Consider the following 20,838-nt stretch of genomic DNA (forward strand, 5'->3'; position numbering starts at 1 on the left):
GAGACAAAAGGAAAACCGAAAAAAGAATAAAAGAATAAAAATAGAAAGGAGAAAGAAGGAAGAAAAAAGGATAAAAAGGAAAAAGGAAAAAGAAAAACAAGTAAAAAGAAGAAAAAAAAAAGCATTGCAGAAAAAGGAAAAGCAGCACATATCTTTTCCCTACTTGACATATTTTTTTTCTCAATACAAACCACCAGAGATCATTTTGAAGTCAGAAAACAAGGAATCCTTTTGATGACAGAGCAGGAGCGTCGGGTGTTGCGTGGTGGGGGAGCCACCCGCCCCAGCGCATCCCATCCATGGGCGACCAGAGGGACCATGTGCCTGGGACCTTCTCGCTAAAGCTGAGCGTGAAATCGCATCCTAAGTCAGCGCCGTGAGATGATCTTGGTATTTGAAGCATTAAGCTTAACTCTTAATACCACGCAGCGGGCAGAACAATCCCCCAGCCCTTCCTTGGCAGGACGGCTTCACCCTGAGAGTTCTGGTTGCAGAAGAAATGGTGGTGTCTTGCAATCCAGCTTCGCTCCAGAGCCCCCGTGCACATCCAGCTGAGCCCCCCCGGCATTGTCCCTCCTGGGGAAACTGAGGCACGGAGCTGCGAAGGGACAGTTTGCACGTCATGGTCACCATTCGAAGTGGAACGCTGTGCTCATCCTCCCCGGTGGGACATGGAGAAGGTGCTTTCCGCGCTGTTTCAAGCCCTCAGCAAGCGATGCAGGGCTCTGACTTTTCTTCCCTTCAAAGCCCCCAAGGGTGCTGCTGTCTCCCTGTGGCTGGGGCCGCCTGCCCCACCGGCCCCCAAACCCCCGGACCACCCCGTCCGCCTCATTTTCAATGTAGACAAAAATTAACGGTGTTGCCCGAAGCCACAAAACTCCCTCCCAAAGCTTTGCAGCGCGTCCTCCGGGCTCAGCGGAGGCTTGAACTAGAAAGTTGCCTTTTTTTCCTCCTAAATCACCTAACATCTGCTTCTCGGAATCTGATTAACTAATACCCTTCAGCCGAAATCCCTGGCTGGGGAAAATAATAATAATAATAAAAAACAAAGCAAGTGAGGGAGAGAGATGGCGAAAGAGAAAGGTCATTTTTGAGAGAATTTGTGTTTTGCCCATCAGAAAGCAGTAAATGGGGACCGAGGTTTCCGCCAGCCCCTCCGCGACCATCCAGACCCCCCATCTGCAATTCCCCTCCGCTTCCCACCATTGTCCTTCCATCCCCTCGCACTCTCGGGGTGAAAAGCGGCTGTTTCCAAGGTTTTCCTGGAAAACTGGAGATCTGAGCATCTCTCCCCCCATCCCACCCCGGTGCTGGGATGGGGAAGGTGATTCCTCCTGTATCCCCCCCAACGCCGTCACCTGCGGGGACTTACCCGCACAGGGCATGGAGGTGCCAAGGCTCTCCGCATCTGGGAAGAGAGTTATTAACCACACATAGGGGTGTGTAGGGAGGGACAATAACCAAAATAATTCCAGCCATACCCTTGCAAGGTCCCTTCGGGATAACACAGACAATGTCATTTAAAAGTCTCGTCTGTATTTGGTTCAGTGTATAATTGGCAGCCGGGGACGGGCTTTGGCAGGATGCGGCGCGATTCGGAGCCTCGGTTCTGCCATCGCCCTAAAAAAAGCCGGGGGTCCATGGGGACGGGGGTTGGGGGGGTGCAGGGGACACCCCATGCCCCGCTCGTCTGGGGAGGGGGGACCCGGCCACCCGCCTCCTGCCCCCACCTGCTCGTTGGGATGAGCGAGACGGGGGAGGACGTGTCCTTCTGCCCGATGTCACCTTTAATCCCCAATAATGCTCCGGACGGTCCAGCCCGGGACAAGTCTTGGCTGTGACGTGGTGAGGTCCGAGCTGGTCCCCGGGAGGGAGGCGGAGAGCGGGGACAGGGACCCGCATGGCGATGACACCGGGAGAGACTTACAGCAGGTGACAGGGCTCTGGTTATGATTAACGTATAATACGGATTTTTAAAAAGAGGAGGGAGGGGAAAGCCCGAGGGATGGAGCGTCCCTCGTCGCCCACCTACCTCTTGCCGGTGGCTGTGGGTGCAGCGGGCTCCTGTCCAGGAGGGGACGGCCACGGTGCCACCACCACGTGGGACATCTCCGTCCCCTCCCAGGGGTGGCCAGGACGGGTGGCAGCAGCGGGGACGGCTGGCATAGCCCCGCGGAGGGCATGGCGGGGGACAGGGACAGAGGGGACGTGTCCCTTCCTCTCGCCTGGCTGCCAGCCGGCCTCTGGCTCAGACCCCAGCGCCGTTGGGCTTATAACCTCCGGTAATTAATAAATACATGACCCAGGCAGGTTGGCACGATTCACTGAAATAACCCAGATTTATATATATGTATATATTTCCCCATTTTTCCTTTCTAGAGCTTGCTGCACTCATGAGCATCCTCACCCACATGGGGTTGGCTCCCACCTCCACCTTCACCAGGTGACCTTCCCATCCTCCTCCTCCTCCATCTCCTCCCAGGTCTCCACACTCAGGGAAAGCAGAGGAGGGGGTGGCACATTCCTACCCGTGTCCTTCAGCCTCAATTCCTCCGCGGTGACGCTCCTTTGCTCCTGAGGGACCTGGTCACCTCAATTTCCCTCCCTCCTGCTGCCTTTTCTGTCCTCTGAGCTATTTCTCCTCCCATGACGTTAATAAGCACATTTATCCACCCCATCCCAGAGGAGAGTCTGGGACCCACTGGTTTGGAGCATCGTATACTCATGTCTGTCTGTCCGCCTGCAATGCGAACAAGATGCAACATTATCCTGACCTTTGGTTGGGTCCTCCAGGGACAGGTTATCACGTTATATACCCCCTTCTGCACCCTATAGGCTACAGTACTTATATTTACCCTGTGGTTGGATCTGGGGAACAATTTCTTCCCCAAAGGGCTGTGGGGCATTGGAACAGGCTGCCCAGGGCAGTGCTGGAGTCACCATCCCTGGAGGGTTGGACAGACAGACATGAGGTTCTCAGGACATGGGGCAGTGCCGGGGCTGGAGAATGGGTGGACTCAATGGTCTTGAGGGGCTTTTCCAACCAAAACGATCCTGTGATTCTAAGTACCAGCTGTTAATAGGAACATCCCTGAAGTCAAAGCAGTGTTAAAGTCCAGGGGAGATGGGTACAGGGGTAGATGCCCAGAATAACATCACCACCTCCAAGAAACAGGGCAGTTACACAACTCACCCACCTCTGGAGATTTCCCTGGCCACCCTCAGGAAAGTTCTGCCCTTGCACTCAGCCAAGGTGACTTTCAACACCCTTTTAGCCCTCAGGATTTAAATACCCCAAGGGAGGCTGCTGGAGGGGCGATAAAACACAGTCCAAGCCTGTCCTGCTGCAGGAGAGATCCGTTAGCAAACAAGGTGGGTTTTTTGCAGCAAGTCCCTAAATTATTGCTTGGACCCACATTTACACAGAGAGCTTGATCCTCCCTGTGTGGAAAAGAGCAGAGGACCGAGCAGCTCATCACACCCATTTCCCCCATCATCTACCATGGGATGAACTGCACTAGGGTGGGAACAAGGAGGAGAGGACAGGAGAGGTCCTGCAGACCCCATCACCGCTCCCGCCTAACGAGGCAATGGCCCTTAATTCGATTTTGCCCCTAATTCCCCAGCAAAATGAAGCCTGCAGAGACTCCTGCACAGCAGCGCGTCCGCCGGGCCCCGCGCCTCGCTCCGCAGAGCAATTTACTGCTGTAATGAGCCCTGCTCGTTTTCCTCTTTCTTAGCAGAACTAATTAGCTGGGGTTCAGCAGGACTGCTCCAGCTACACGGCTCTGGGATGGAGCTGGGTTGGCTCCAGAGCCCCTTGAGATATTGGGGTGAATTTTTCTTATTTCTCGGCCCTGCACAAAATACCCTTAAATTAGCAAACCCCCCCAGCATTAGGGAAGGCTGGATTTTATTGGGGGGGAAATGCAAGCATTGCAATACACAAAAGCACAAGCCATACCCTTCAAGCCCCTTGATTTAGTGCTGGGTTTATGGACTGGCTCCAGCCGGACAGGCTGCCCTGGCACTGAGGTTAATGAATAAAGGGATGGTGATAATTAAGGGGTTATTTGAGCTCTGGATAGGGCATGGAGCATCCTTGGAGGAAGCCGAGGAGCTCCCAGGTTTGCTGCTGGGGAAGATCCTGCAGAAGTTTGCAGCTCATCCTCCTCCTGGGAGAGATGTTTGCGAAGAGATGATTGGGCTGAACCAGCAGTCACCGACTCCTATGGGCTCATTCGCGCTCCGTGCCTCGGTTTCCCCAGAGCTGGTGATGTGCTTTTAGCCAAGCAGGAGCCTGGCAGGAAAAGATGCACAGGAGGAAGATCCCAAACAGGATTCCTGGTGCTGGGATGGAGGGATCTGCCCTCGGAGGGTTCCCACGCAGACCCCTTTAATCCTCCCCAGTTTACATACCTCATTCTGCTTTTTCCACCCATATTTTTATATATTTTTTTTAAAAAAATCAGATTAACAGAGAGCCTGGTACATACAGTACACACCACGAGACAGATGAAACCTTTCTGATACCCAGCCATAGAGTCCAAAATTAATCAGCTATGGATTAACCAGGTCAGGATGTAATTTAATAAGAAGCGAGGGCGAGTCCCTGCTCGGAGGGAGCCGCCGTGGTCCCGCAGCCGGTGCCCCATAAAAACTGCCGCAGAACAAGGTGGGAAGAGCCAAGTGGGGTGAAACGAGCTCTGCGGGGATGCTGGAGGAGCTGGCGATGGCCTGGGCGCGGGCCAGGCTTTGCTGAGCCCTCCGCATCCTCCCCATGCTCAGACTCAGGGGTTCAGCCTCATTCAGGAACAGATTTAAATGGGTTTTTGACCTGGAGGGGGCTGTGGTGGCTTTTGGGGGTGGTTTTGGATGCTGGCGGTTTGCCCTCCGCTGGGGTTCACAAAGCTATTGCTGCTGCAGAGTGGTTTTTAGACCCTTGATGAACTGGCTGGTGGACAGACAGACGGACACGAAGTGTTTTTAAAGTGCTTTTAGCACGCACCAGAAGAGAAGCAAGAGATGCAGGGACTGATCTTCTCCCCCCACCTGAGCATCCCGGCTCCATCCGGGCGCCTGGATGGGGCCGGGGGGACACAGCCACCCCCCCACCTCCTGCTTACCACGGCTGTAACGCGATAAAGACAACGCGATCCCAAATCGATGGGAAACCTTCCCAGTCTGTCCAAAAGTGCTGGGATATAGAGGCACGGCCCCCCCTGCCCGCCCCGAGCTCAGCACTCTCACCTCAGTCTGCTCCTAAGGACAAACAAAGGACTTTGTCCCCCCCTAAAAATCCGCAGTGGCAGCAAACCCTGCTAGGCAGTCGTCAACCAGAGCCAAAACGGTATAAAGGGAAAGCAATAGGAAGCTGCTAATCGGGTCAGAGTGATACCTGCATTGATCCCGATTTTTGCAACAACGGCAGCAAAAAAGAGCTGGTTTTGGGGTCCTGGCGTCACTCAGGGCTTGTGGCATCGTGTACCGAGCCAGAGCCGCTGCAGAGACCACATCACAGCAACCCCTGAGCCCACGGTCCCGTCCAAGTCAGGACATTTGTAATTTGGACCCAGCAGCAAAGAATAATTAAGATTAAAGTTTCAGTGGGGCCCTCCGGCTCACAGCAAAGTTGGGGTCACTCACAGCACAGCCCCAGTGATCAGGCGCCCTTCACTCTGTTTTACTCCGAGAACAAACTAAATTTCTCCCCTGGTTAACATGACCGAAAAAAAACCACCCAACACCAAAGGAGTTCAGCACCCAACTGCCCCAAACCCACCTGCCAAACCCTCCTTTCTCCTCCACCCCCACAACTTCACCCTATTGCAAAGAAGGGAGCAACAAACCCAGCTTGGGCATCATCCTCATCCTCCCCCGGCGCCTGGGGTGCCTGGTCCTCCCGTCTCCATCCTCCTCGTCCTGCCCGGCTGCCCCTTCGCCGGGTGCGGGGACGCTCGTGCCTCTCCGTGCGGGGCGGGAAGGAGACGCCGGTGCCCACGTGAGCCCAGTGGGACTCCGTGCCCTCGTTCTCCTTGTGCCTGAAAATGGGTTTTTCCTCCCTCGCTGGGTCCTGCAGCAGCAGCCACCGGGACCCCAAGCCACCGTTTTCATGTCCACAAACACACGGATGGTCTTTGCTTTCCGGGGGAGGGTGAGGAGGGAGAAGGCTGGAGTGGGGGAAGAGGAGGTGGTGCTCAAATGTTGCTCTCTTTGCATCCCCCCAACCCAGGGCTGCTTGCTGGGATGGTGCTGATTTCACAGGGACCCCATTCGCTTGCACCCCAATGGACAGGAAAACCCTCCATTCCTGGGAGTGGAATTACCAGTAGCTCCCAAACTGCTGCAGCTTTGGGAGCAGGAACCACACCCCTGGGTGCTTTTTCCACCCTGTTTTTACATCTGCAGGGGGGTCACCCCTCACCTGGACACAGCCAAGAGCAGCCCCAACCAAGGTGCAGAGCAGCAGCTGTTGGATACGGCTGTAACTCTTCATTTAGTCCGAAGAGCCATGAGCATCACCTATTGCCTTCAGTGATGGCATCTGAGCCACTCTTCCAACACCCTGCCCGCTTTGCTGGCAGGATTTGATGAAACTGCAGCTATTTCCCCTCCCAGCTCTCCCCCCAGCCCCAGCAGAGTGCACTGCCATCCTTCCCTGCCCCGCAACTTCACAAGCAAACGCAAAAATGAGAGCATCACCCTGGAAAGGGACCCAGCACAAGTGAATGGGGCGAGTGCCAGCCCAGGGTTGTTCCCAACTGACCTCCAAAAACCACCCCCAGCCCTCGCCTGCATCCCAGCTCCTCCCGCCAGCAGCTCGGGATGCTGAGCCTTTCCCTCGAGCTCCGTTCCAGCCTGTGTTAATCGGGGCAGGTTTCCACGCTGTGCCGTTGAATTGGGAAAGGAAAACATCGAGATGAGGCTGCGCTGACCATTGCAGCAGCATCCCGGCCGCGGGAGGTGTAAAGTCGGGGTCTCCCAGAGGTGCTGCTCAAAAATAAACTCCAGGGAAATAGAACTAAATGAAAACAACCGTTTTCTCACATCCTGGAAAATCCAACTGTGAGGAAGAGGAGATCCCAGAGCTCAGAGAGAGCAAAAAGCTGCCCCTTTGGGTCATCTCCCGACTCCTTCCACCCAGCCCTTACCCACAGTGACCGGTTATCTTTCATGGGAGCGTTCCTTAGTGCGAGCGAGCATTGAGCCAGCGCCAGGACCGCTCTGTCTGTGCTCAGACCAGGCAGACCCAAACCAAACTCGCTGAAAACCATGCTACTCTTCCCCACTAAATGCAAACTGCACTGAATCCACTGGAAGTAGAAGCAATTTTGACCCAATATTCCCATTAGCCATCCCCACATCCCGCTCTGCGTCACCGGGATAAGCACAGTGGGGATTCCCACATTCAGTCCCTCAGGATCACCTAAAACATCCCTTTTATTGCCAGGTAAGACCAAGCCAACCTAAAAGGAAAGATCCCATTAACTCTAATTATTGCTGCCCGAATCTGGTGTCTTCTGCCTTTGCACCTCATCCTCTCCCCATTTAATTCATCCCAATAGAACGGATCCTCCTGCCACTGTTTCGGGTTTTAAGTGGCTCCTTGGCAGCCACGGATTCCAGCCTGTCAGAAATACTGCTGAATTATTTCACCCCAGCTCCTTACGGTTTAATTTGAGCAGGCTGAAGGCAACTAATAGTCCCTCACATGTGTTTTGATGTCCTCAATGTTTCTTGCATATGCTCCAATAAAGCAGATTGCAACGGCTGATGATTTTCTAATGGAAGACTTGCAAAGCAGTCAAGCCCATTAAAAAGATCACAGCCAAGAGTAACTACTTTATTCAAGTCTTGGACGAGAAACAAAGGCTGTAAATGCTCAGAGCACAGAGCGGATCTGTCTGGGTTCAGGCACAAACCCAAGAGCATCCAAAAACCCTGTATCAGCACAACCACGAGCCAAACACCATTTTAGCTGGAGATAAATGGAAACCTTTTCAACCAGGTGATCCTTCCACATCTTAGCGATAAAACAGTAAAATAAAAGGTGTTGCTTAATATAGGTGGAACCTTTCCATGGGCGCTGGGCTCAGCTACGTTTCCATTATATCATCAATACTGTACAGACTTTTGTAAGCACCGTAAATAGAATTAAAACCAGTCACTCACCTGCAGCCCGGTGCAGCCAGGCGAAATTACAGCCTTTGCTCAAGCGACAGGAGTACCTTGGGTGGTTACGGACGTGGCGGTGTCTGCGTGTCTCTGACACGCACGTAAGGATTAGAAAGAGTTTGTCTCAGGAAAGACTCAGATTCGGAAATCCTATCCCCAGTGAAACCCTACCTCGTGGGGCTGTCCTTGGCGTTAAAGGAAACACGGGGAAGAACCACGGTGCTGCGAGCAGGGCTGCGGTGCATCCTCACACACGGGGGTACCACCTGCCCCAACAGCCCTGAACCCTTCAGCAACCAGCCCTGAGAGAGGGTTGTACCCCAAGAGCTCCGCTCCTGAGCTCAGTCCCCCCAAGTGACACCATTATTGCTCCATGGACAACATGCACACAAGGTGAGGGATTCCTCTTGACATTAAGAGCTTCTCACCTGGCAGCGGCACCTGTTTTAAGAAGCAGCATTCACATTTTAAGACTAAAAGGCACTGAAGAGTCCAGCAGCTCCTACCTGCCCAGGGTGGGCTGTGGTCCAGACTCTCAGTCCCACCAAGGCATGGTGATGTCCTGAACAGGTGCTGTGTGGCTTCAGGTTTGGGTCCTGGCCTCACCACCCTTCCCTGTGCAAGGCCTAAGGGACACAAGGACATTACCTTGGGGACCAGTTGACTTGTGGCCCTGCCATGTCTCGGAGAGGCCCTTGGAGCCTTGCAGGGGGTTTGCCAGGAGACACCAAGCATCCCATGCTGTGGGTAAATTCAAAATCAGCCCTGAGCAGCAGCATCAGGCAATGCTGGGGAAGAGGTCAGGGTTGCAGAAGGGTCTTCCCATTAGCAAAGGCCCACTTCATTCCCTTAGCCACCAAGAACCAGCTTGCTGGAGACTTTGGCAGCTCTGGTGGGTTCTTCCAAGCCTATGGTACAGTGTTCTGGTCATTGTTATCCCAAGAATACAAAGGATGGGTTAAGCCCATCTATCTTCTGTTTGGTGAGGAGGACGGGAGGAGTGCACCTGATGGAGGCTTCAGGGTAGCCATGAGCGTGGTGACCAGGATGGAGGGGTCTTCTCCACCTCTACTTGCTACATTGAGCTGATCTGCATCTTGGTATCAGGTACTGTGTCCAATCCTGCAGTAACCATGAACAGCAGGTGGTGGAAGGAAAGGTCCGTGGCTTGTCCAAGTCATTGGCTTGGCCATTCTGCTTTAACCCAACTGACGAGGAAGCCCCAAAGACTCGTCTTGTCCTGTAAGCACCACCTGAACCCCTGCATGCCCAGGATCCCCAGGAGATGGTTCGGTCTCACAGGTATTTCCCAGAGGTTATGGTTACACTGCAGTGATGGGGAATCTCATTAATTACTCGTTCAGCTGAATGGCGGTAACGAAGGTACGGGACATATCAAGAATCATGTTAGCATGGCAAGTGGCACAGGAACACCCAGAGAGGGTGATGCTCCACAGAAAGGCCTGAAGTTGTTACAAGGACGTCGGGAGACTTGATACAAAAGGCCGGCTTATTAATACCTAATGGACAAATAAATTATGTACCCAGTGGGGCGGATTGTGTTTCTCCCTCCTCGCTGTGCCTGCCGTCTCCATCACCTCCTTTCCCCCTGGTTACTGTCCCACTTGGTTCTTTCTCCTCCTATATTTTCCTGATTTGTGGGACTTACGTGTGCTTTGGAAGCCCCAAAGCTGTGGTGCTGATTCCAACATCCCTCCAGGCTCTTGGCTGCCCACGTCCATCCTGAGCAGGACAGGGGACCACCAGCTAAGGACTGGACACCATCACAGCAGCGCTGCCCCTGCTCCCAGAGACCCACCGACGCCCTGGAAACCTGAAAAAGAAGCTCCAGGCAGCAAAACAAAAGCTTCTCGATGCAGCTTTCTCTGGGTCCCTTTGCAGGATGCGACCTGGCCTGCCTGCCATCTGCCCCGCAGGACCGGCCAAGCGCCGGCCACGCTCCAGCGCGTCCCTGGCAGATGCAGAGGGAAGGGCAATGCTGGGCAATGGCACGGGGGGAGAAAAAGGGGGGCTGCTCCATGCACTTGGGAGCTGGGGTTCCCAGCACCCTGAAAAACCCAGACCCAGAAGGAAAAGCTGGGACTAACTTAGGAAAAGGGTGTTTGGAGGTCTTGTTGGCCCCAGATCTGCAGAGCCCAGGCAGGGATGGATCTGACTTGTCAGTGCATCCCCACCCAGGATAACGAGGCAGAAGGCTCAGGTCACAGGCAGGATGGAGCTGCCACCGCTCCAGGGGCAGCAATGTCCCCTCTCACCTTCCCCAGTCCCGTTTCCCACCTGGTTTGTGGGCAACACTCCGCTATCTGCAGCCAGTAGGTCCTTCCCATCAGCTGCTCCCTCCCCGAGCCCGAAATGCTGCTAGTGAGCCCCCGTGCAATGTGTTTAGAGGTCACAATCTGCTGGCAGGGCATGCTCAGCCTGCTCTGGACCCCCGTGGGGCACAGCAACGTGTTGTATTCAGCATCTCGGAGCCCATAGCGCCAGCCCTGTGCTTTGGGGCTGGCTCCTGTGAGCGAGAGGAGCACAGAAGATAAGGGATGCTCAGATAAGTTGACCCTCTGCTGTTGCTTTGAGTCGGGGATCCCGGGCAGGTCTGTGGTACAACCCTGTCCCCAACACACAGAGGAGGTGAAGAGCAGAATCCCAGTCCCTGGACCAGCTCTTTAACTGGAGAATGATGGTTCCACCATCGCTGTCCCTGTGCCCTAAGGCCCCTTCCGCCAGCATTTCCCCCTTCTCTAATCTTCCATGACACTTTCTCAGCCCACTCTGATTTCAGCGGGTTGTTCTATGCTATTCCTCACGCCTGGGTGGTGTTGGGCAATCTGATCCCCCCCCTCATCGGGCTGTCTATAAACACTGTCACTAATCACCCTGCACCCCACGCTGACCCTGATAAAGTTCCACCCCGCGGGTCTTCATTACCCAACTTGATGCTGTCCCATGGGCAGGCAGGCTCCTGTTCCACGCCTGTCACCTCCTCGGCGGGTTTGCATAACCCAAACCCACGTCACGGCAGCTCCTGGTCACCGAAATCGGGCTATTCTGTATCAGTAATAAGAAACTCTCCCCACCTCTGACCAGAGCACGGATCTGCTCACACCGTTGCTTCTCCCTGGGGAGAGCAGCGTCTCACCCGGCACCCATGAAGGACGACACCAAAACACCCATCTCAAGTCCTTATTTAACCCCCGCGGGTCTGCTCCCTTCATTCCTCCTTCGATGCACGGGCAGCAGCTTGAGGAGCAGCTCTGCCTCTTCAGGTTATTCCATCTGATCCTCCAAACCGAGTCCCCGCAGCAGATGATGCTTTGTAACAGCAGAAATTCCTTGCTGGTGTGTCCAAAGCAGCAGTTTTGTCTGCTCGGTGGTCACTGGGTCTTGCTGGCTTAGGGCAGCTCTGAAAAAAACACCCAAGAGACCTGCAGTTACTGTCAGTATTCTTAAATTCACCTCGCAAGGGAATTCGTGGCCCTCCTGGAGAAGCTTTAGTGGACCGTAAACCGAAAAAGGAAAAAGGATCAAAATGTCTTATACCAGGAATTAAATCCAACAGTGCCCCTGTCTGGGGGATGGAAATACAGCAGCTTAATCCGAGACACTGGATTTTTACCGTATGCCACGATATTTACTTCAAGCTCCTCAGGATGGGGGGTGACCCTCCCTAGCACCCTGTGATCCGCAGGATCGGGCGGTTGCACCCAGACCCCCACCACACCCAGGGCTGTGCTGCTGAAGTTGCCCCCACCATCCCATCCCATCCCATCCCATCCCATCCCATCCCATCCCATCCCCTGCAGCAGCGAGGGGCAAATTTACCCAAAAAAAGAAGTGTTCTGCAGGTCTTGGCAAGCGGCTGCGATATTACAGCTCTAGCCAGAAGAGGACAGTGGTGCATGTGTTTTATTTCAGGATGTGCTGCCTGTGGGCACATATGCACCAAAACAGATTTTAAGGGCTCTAGTTCGCCTCTTCACTATTAAACCCACCAATGTGAACACACAGAGCAGGGTCCAACAGGGGTCAAGGTCATTCCCAGTGATGAAAACCCATCCAGGTGGGGGTACAAACGAAGCCGTTGCGCTAAAAGATGTTTAATGGGACATCGGTTAGAGCGGATCTCAGCTCCGACAGCCGGGGATGGAGCAGAGATGCACTGCAAACAAAGCTGAGCCTGGAGACTAAAAAAATTGGGCTTTTTTGGGGGCAAAATTTTCACCTCAACTGAAAATGGGACTTATGGGGCTGATGAGAAAGGTGCAGGGGAAGCTGCTTCAGCTGGTGCCATTGCTCTCTAGGGAGGGAGATAAAGGGTGTGCATGTATGTATGTATTTACGTAACTATGTATGAGCAGGGAGAGGTGACACTAACGCACTCTTACACATGGACACCTTCATCAGGAGCTCTTAGCAATACATTCATCAGCCCATACATTCATTCATGGCCTTCGCACCCCACAATCCTCCCGGGACAATATATTAAAAATAAGCAATTAAAACCAAAACCAACAAAACCCTCCAGGTGGCTCCTGGGGGGCTGGTTTCTCATTGCTGCCCCAAACCAGTCCCCTCCATCCTCCCAGCTCAGCAGGCGGCACCGCATCGCACCCCGAAACAAGTCAGCAAAATCACCGGTGCGGAGCGAAACAACCCACAGAAACCACCTCTCCTCATCCTTTCCCTTCACAAAAACTCTTCCACCCCCCGCATCCCGCAGGGGAGGACAATGGAGACAGGAGCTGCCAGAAACCTGTCACAACATCCCCGGCGCTACCGTGCATGAAATACAGCTCCAATGTTCACACTACGGGGTTCTATTGCTGTCTGATGGTGCAAACACACCCCCCCGCTCACCCGCTTTAACCCGGGAGCAGAACACACCTGCTGTTCCAGCACAACCAGCAGCCCCAGGAACGGCCCCAGACTGGTTTGGCTTTGCCAAGGGTCCTTTTCTAACCTCAGGCAGGTGGAGCTGCTCACCACATCATCAGCCCAACTGGCCCCCAGCTTTGCGAGCTGCAGATCCCCTGATGAGTGGGTTTTCCTGCTGCTCAGAACCAGGTGTGCTGCTTGGGCTGAATATCAGGGGGAAAACCTAGGAATTAGGAAGGGGTTTTGGTGGTGAGCAGCACCCATGATCTTGGGCACCTTGTTTGATCCCAGATCCTCCCTCCCTGCTCCCCACCACCCCTATGGGCAACCCCGGTCAGTGTTTCACCACCTCAGAATCAAACATTCCTGTACCTCACCTGCTCCTCTTTAGGTCCAAAACAGAGTCAAAATCCATCCACGGGCTGCTGGGAGACCCTGATGCCAGCAACAGAGGGGCAAAGAGGGTTTTCCATCCCCCTTTTGCAGCTGAGGTTTTGAACACTGTTTTTGTGCCTCAAGGGGGTGTTGAAAGCCCTTGAGGCCCCAGCAAAGGGGTCTTGCAGGGGGTTTCGTGCTTTCTGCGAGAACCCTTGGGCTAAATTGCTGGGGGATGGACAGGAATATGGAGTATTCCTCAGTCACTGGAAGCCACTTGTGTGACCAGTGTCACCTGTGGGAAATCGCTCCCTTTCCATCCGCACGGGCTGGGTGACAAGAGCCAGGGGTGCCCCGAGCGATGGCAGCGGGACACAGACCCTTGGAAATGTCTCAGGGGGAGCATCTCTGGTACCCAAAGACCCAACACATCCTCCCGTGACACTCAGAAAGACGCACAAAGACCCCTCTCGGTCTCCAGTCGCCCATCCCGAGACCCCCCCATCCCTCCCCACTTTCTCGACCACTTTGCCCACCCCTCCACCGGCGGAATCCTCCTGCAAAACACAGCGGCTCTCACCGAGATAAAAGCGAAGCTGTGAATAATTCATGGTTCAATCTTTTTTACCACCGTCTGTCGTAAATATTTAAATAGCACCAAGATGTCTGGAGCTGAACTTCGTTCCGATGAAGCTGAACGGAGCCTCTGGTTTGGGGGCAGCCCCGTGGAGGGGGACGAGCTGGGGACAGCGCTTGGGGATGTGGCAGGTGCCATGGGGACAGGATGGGACGTTGCTTTGGCTGTGTGTGTCTCGGTTGGTTTCCTTCCATGGGATTAAATGAGTTCAGGACACCAAAAAAATATTGCCGTTGAGTATTTGAGAGTGTTGGTCTTAAACATTTCGTTCAGTTTTAACCTTTTAAAAGCCTTTTCCCCACCAACTTAGTCTTTGAAGCAAAAGACAGTTTGTTTTCCCAATGGGATGCTTTGAAAATTTCAAATCTTTTTCCTTATCTACATTCCCAAGCCAAGATATTAATCAGAACAATATTTCCCACAACAACAACAACAGGCATTCAGTCAATGAGTCATCATTCTTTCTGTGGAAAAATAAAAGACGTTTCTCCAGTTCCCTGCTCAGGAACGGCTCAGGAATGGGTCAGGAATGGCTCAGGAATGGCTCAGAATGGCTCAGGAACGGTTCAGAATGGCTCAGGAATGGCTCAGGAACGGCTCAGGAATGGCTCAGAATGGCTCAGGAACAGCTCAGGAATGGCTCAGGAACGGCTCACAATGGCTCAGGAATGGCTCAGGAACGCCTCAGGAATGGCTCAGAATGGCTCAGGAACAGCTCAGGAATGGCTCAGGAACGGCTCAGGAATGGCTCAGAATGGCTCAGGAACAGCTCAGGAATGGCTCAGGAATGGCTCAGGAACGGCTCAGGAATGGCTCAGAATGGCTCAGGAGCAGCTCAGGAATGGCTCAGGAACGGCTCAGGAATGGCTCTAATGGCACCAGCCCCTGCAGCCAGAGCTGTTGCGGTGGGTCCTGGCCAGATGTGGGGTTTGCTGGGGGCAGGTGCGGGTTCAGGTGAGCTGGGCAGGGTTACCTCCTTCCTCTGGGGTTGATGGCAAGGTCACTGAGGCTGCTTCAGATAAACAGAGAAAGAGAGGGGGGAAAAACCCAAAAAGAAAACGCCAAGATCAAACCAAGCCCCGTCTGATCAATTTTCCGCAGAAGGCCACTGGAAAGCTGGCGGGTTCGCTCTGTACTAAGTGGTTTATAGATTTTCTCTAAATAGGAGCTGCAGCTGCCCGTGCACCAGAGCGAGGAGGGCACAGACCTGCCGGGGGGACAGGGACAGGGCTGGGGGGCTGCTGGCCTGGCCCTTTCCTCCCTTCTCCCCAGCGAGCACAGGAGAAGGGTTAACGGGGGGAGACACCCCAGCAAATGCTCCTTCGCACCCCACATAAAACCACCTTGTGCACAACCACAGACAGTGATGGGGTTTTTTAAGCACCCACAGGACACCAAGCCCCTCTTTTCTTTTTTTTTTTTTGAGGATTTGTGCTCAAAGGAGGGAGAAAAGAGGCAAAGCATCCTTCCCTGAGATGCATTGAGCCAGGCTGGCTTGTGGGCACAAAACTGCCTTAATGTACCCCCATCTTGGCCACATCCCAGCAGTGAGGACCCCAGAGTGGGTGCAACCCCCCCAGTAACAACCTCCTCTTCATCCCACTCTGCGTATATCACATGGGGATCCCATGGGCAGGTGGGCATCCAGGACAAAACCAGCCCTGTGTCTCAGCAAAGCGGGAAGGAAAGGTGAAGCAGAGATTTTTCCAATGCTTAAACACTCCCACCTCATCCTGAGATGAATTCCACCCTGGTACCAGCTAGAAGAGTTTGGAGAAGTTTCCATTTGAGCCACCAAATGGTCGGGGGTGAGGGGCCTGGAGTCGGAGGGAAGTGACTGATCAATCCACTCATCATTTATTTATACAGGCGGCAGATGCGAGTGCGAGCTGAACCGCTGAAAACAGCAGCTACAGGCATTGCAGGAGGATTTGGGAGGAAAAATGGGCAACTGAGGCAATAGCTTTCAGAGGAAGGTCTTGTCTAGAGGGTCCGATCAATAGGGAGAAGAACCATACGAGACTTCTTGTCTCTCCCCGGGCCGCTGAACATCTCCCCATCTCTCCCAATACTTTTATGAAATAAGCAGGAAGCCACTAAAAAGCAGTGGCTTTGCTCCAGGGTGGAACCATCACCAGGACATGCTGAGAAGGACGTTCTTCACTCCCGGGACACTTGGCTTCGGCCCCATCTCTCTGCAGGCGCCTCATCAGGTGCCCTGGAGTTTCTTTTGCTCCTTCATTGGGGATGGAAATGTTCTTGTAGACAGAACTGGTGGAGGGGACACACTTGGTTTGGGAACGTGTAGCCATGAGGCAGTTCCCATGGGCACAGCCCTCACCCGCTATTAAGAGAGCAAGGAGCAGAGGATACCCATGGAAAGAACGTCTTGTAGCTTCTATTCCATGGGCACACATGCAAAATATTCACCTCTAGACAGAGTCTGGGCTCTCCCATGGGGCCCAGAGGGATGAGTCTCCCTATTCCAATGGGACTTGAGCATCTGAACCTTCACCATCACCCCCCTGCAGCAAAACATCACAGTTGATGAAGCCAGGGAAGCAGGACAGCGATCTCTAGACATTTTAAGGTCCATTAACTGGCAATGTAAGTCCTGAGACTCATCAGGCATAAAATTGGAGTAAATCCAGGAATACAGTTTGTCTTGCACCCCCAGAAACCACTGCTATGAGCAGCAATGACTTGAGGATACAAGATGACTCGTACTTGGTGTGGTGCAAGATGGCACCTACAGGAACCTGGAGCCCTATTGACTCTTCTCCTTGTCTCTCATACATATGGAGGCATCCCCGGGAGGACATCATGGGCTCATGTCACCAAGAGCACTGTCATGGTCAGCAGACACAAAGAAGCCCTTCTCCACATCAGTTATCCATGTCTGCAGGCCAGAAGACAAATGCCTTGCAAGGACTCATTTCTCTGCATTCGGGGTGAAAGGAGTCAGGAGAGGAAGCTCAGATGGACCAGAGATGCCCACTGTTGGTGCAAGGGATGTTGCTCAGTGGAGCTTTGAGGTGCCAGAGCCTGGCCCAGGCTGTCCAGAGCGGGTGTGGAGTCTCCTTCTCTGAGACATTCAAACTCACCTGGACATGACCCTGTGTGAGCAGGTGGGCTGGGGGATCTCCAGAGGTCTCTTCAACCGCAAAGAGGGTGGGAGCCACATGAGGACCTTAGTGTCCCCAGAACCCCTTCCCCGTGCTGCCGCCAAGGCTGGTGGCACCCGCAGCGTGGTGCTGGCTGCCCGTTCAACCCATCTTCACTTGGCAAGATCTTGCCTTGGGAAACCAGCTGGCGTGGGCATCGCGCCACCGCAGCAGACGGCGGGAGCGCGGGCAGCCCGGCCAGCGTGGCCCCGGCTCAACAAAGGCACGCGGCCCAGAAAAGAGCAACCGGAGGGGTCTCCTCTCATCTCCGTGGGCATCAGAGGCACCACCTGCGGGAGCTGGGGGCAGGTCCTTATGGCTTCATGGTGAAAATATGGATCCAGGCGTGGAGCAGGTGGTGGGAAGAAGTTATGGACACGCGAATCCCACATCTTGGCATTGCCTGCTCCCCCTCGGCACGTATGGGAGCCATCCCATCCCACACAGCTCCTCACAAAGGTTTTATGAAAAGGGTCTTTCAGGCATCACTGCCCTGGAAATCTGAGTGGCACCAACAGTGGGCACCTACAGTCCATCCAAGCTTGTGTCCCTGGCTCCTTTCACCACAAATGCAAAAAAAATGGGTTCTTTTGAGGCATACCTCTTCTGGCCCCGAGGCAAATGGCTAAATTAAGCTGGATGAATCATTCGGAGGAGTTTCTCTCTGCTGACCGGGCTTGAAACGCTGAGACCGAATGGAGAGGTTCCTCCTGGGGACGCCTCCGTAGGCATGAGGCATCCCTCAGGGGACCAGCCCGATGGGGAGCTTGGCTCCAGGGCTCTTTGCTCCCAAAGGACACGGTCACGGTGACAAATCCTCCGCTCCTGGCCACAGGGTCAGGCGCTGGGGTCGGTGCAGAGCGAGAGGGTCATCTCTGCCCAAGGGAGGTGGGGATCAATAGGACGCTCATCTTCCTGCGCATCAGCAGCCTCTCGGAATATATTTAATACACTAAAACACACTCGCCCAATTTTCTATTTATGGCAAACGAATGTCGAATCCTTGAGCCACGATGTTGCAGCTTTGTGCTGCGCCGGTGGTTCTGCTGATGCTGGTGGGGAGGAAGGAGATGAGCTTGCGGAGCTGCAGAGCTCAGCAGAGCCGGGTCAAGATGTCCCCAAGCCCCTGCCAGGGAGAAGCCACCTGAGCAAACCCTGTCCCTCTGGCAGAGCATCCCAACGCCATCCCATTTACCCTGCACAGCGCCACAGCATTTCAAAAGTGCCTTTTGCTTCTCTTTCCAGTTTTCATCCAGTGACAACTCCTGCCGTGGTCAAGGTGTCACCAGCCCACTTGGGAACTCCTTGAGCTGAACCCATGGGCTGTCTTCCCCTGCAGCATCATAGAATCATAGAATTGGTCTGGTTGGAAAAGCCCCTCAAGATCACCAAGTCCAACCATTACCCCATCCCTGGCACTGCCCCATGTCCTGAGAACCTCATGTCCGTCTGTCCAAACCTCCAGTGATGGTGACTCCAGCACTGCCCTGGGCAGCCTGTTCCAATGCCCCACAGCCCTTTCTGGGGAGAAATTTTCCTCAATATTCAATCTAAACCTCCTCTCCTCCTTATCCGGCCCCTTCCCCAGGTCTGTTCCCTTCTCTGAACTCACTCCAGCACCTCAAGGGCTTTCTCATTGTGAGGGGCTCAAAACTGACCCCAGGATTCGCAGTATAGCTCAGCGCTGCAAGGACGGAGCTGCTGTGGCTTCAGGGATGGTCCTGGGCGCCCGCAGCCCGAGCCGGCACCGCAGGGCGATGGGGAGGGTGGATGATGTTACCTGCCTGGCCCCCAGCCAGGGCGGGAAGGGAGATCAGAGGGAATTTGTACCGCGGAGCCATTCCAGGGAGCTCTCGTGCTGTCCTTTCCCTCTGCCCTTGCACAGCCCCTGCAGAGCAAAACTCCGCGAGGTGTCGGACCGAAGCCACAGGGGTGTCCCCGCTCCCAGGGGCCTCCCAACCCTTCCCATCGTGGGGAGGGTGGCGCTCGCATAAAGGTGCAAACGGGCAAAAATGCTGCGATTTTTCACATCAACCTACTGCTTTCATTGCAGGTGGAATGGGAAGGCTGCGGGGTCATAAGGGAGGAGGTTGTGCGTGGAACGGGGGGTCCGCCCGGCTCTGCGCTGCTTTGTCAGGACCACAGCCCGGGCTGTGCAGTGCAGGGAGGTTTCTAGAAGCTGAATAATAAATCTGATGCCATTAGGGCGGCTGGGAGCGGAGCCCTTGCCCCGCAACCGGTAAAACTGCACTAAGAGCTTCCGCGGGAGCCCATCGCCTGCGTCCCCCACCCAAACCACCGCGGACGGCCCAGACAGCTCAGTCTCTTCTCTCCTAAAGCACTTTAGAGCTACTAATGAAAAGCACTGAGTAAGAGTCATGGAACGTCATCATCAGAATAATAATAGTGACTATCAGAGCCTGCTTCTTGCCAGCCTTATTGGATGCCACAACTTTTTCTTCTTCTTTTTTTTGTTGTGTCTGTCTTCATGCGGTTGTGCCCTGCTATACCAAATGCTCTGCTCTTTGGGTTTTTTTCATCTTTAAGGGTTTTAGGGCATTACAGTAACCCAAAACCTTTAAAAACATTTGTGAGTAAAGTGCTTTGGGCTGCCTGGCTGGGAGATGTTATACAAGTGCAGAGCGTTCTTCTTATTTGACAGGCACCCTTCAGGGTTAAACTCTCCTTCTGCCTTTTAAAGAGTGGAAATAACCAGCATGTGAATGTTCAAGAGGGTGGATCAGACTAGTCTGGAAGTGGAAGACGTTGCAGCCATCTGGACCCCCTGTGCAGCTGCTGGAAGGCGGCCAACAGCCGAGGGGAGCTGCATCCCTGCATCTCTGCATCACTCCATCCCTGCATCACTCCATCCCTGCATCCCTGCATTCCTGCATTGCTCCATCCCTGCATCCCTCCATCCCTGCATCGCTCCATCCCTGCATCGCTCCATCCCTCCATTCCTGCATCCCTCCATCCCTGCATCCCTCCATCCCTGCATCCCTTCATGCCTGCATCCCTCCATCTCTGCATCCCTCCATCCCTGCATCCCTCCATCCCTGCATCCCTCCATCCCTCCATCCCTCCATCTCTGCATCCCTGCATCCCTCCATCCCTGCATCCCTCGAGGTGCCGGTCTCTCCATTGAGCACATCGAGCCCAGGTGACCTCAGCAGACCAGACTGTTGGTTTTAGACAACTGAACCTGCAAAACCAGCTTCCAGCTCCACTCCTTTCCCCTGGGCCTGCCCAGCCTTCCCACGGGGATAAAACACAAGGTTTGGAGCAAAGAATCGTAGACAGACTTTTCAGCAGGGCCTGTTGCGATAGGGCAAGGGGTGATGGTTTTAAACGAAAGGAGGGAGATTCAGGCTGGACATGAGGAAGGAATTGTTGGCCCTGAGGGTGGTGAGAGCCTGGCCCAGGTTGGCCAGAGACCAGCAAACAGCTTCATTTGCTCAGACACAATTCACCCAAACTGTTCCCCGCAGCATCCCCGGGGGTCAGCAGGACCTCACCATGGCCAGGTCATCTCCAAGATCCTCCCCAGGGATGATTTGGGAGTTTAGTTGGTCCATCCAACCAATCCTTTGGTAA

This window comes from Patagioenas fasciata, chromosome 21, assembly GCF_037038585.1.
Source record: "Patagioenas fasciata isolate bPatFas1 chromosome 21, bPatFas1.hap1, whole genome shotgun sequence".
Taxonomy (NCBI): Eukaryota; Metazoa; Chordata; class Aves; order Columbiformes; family Columbidae; genus Patagioenas; species Patagioenas fasciata.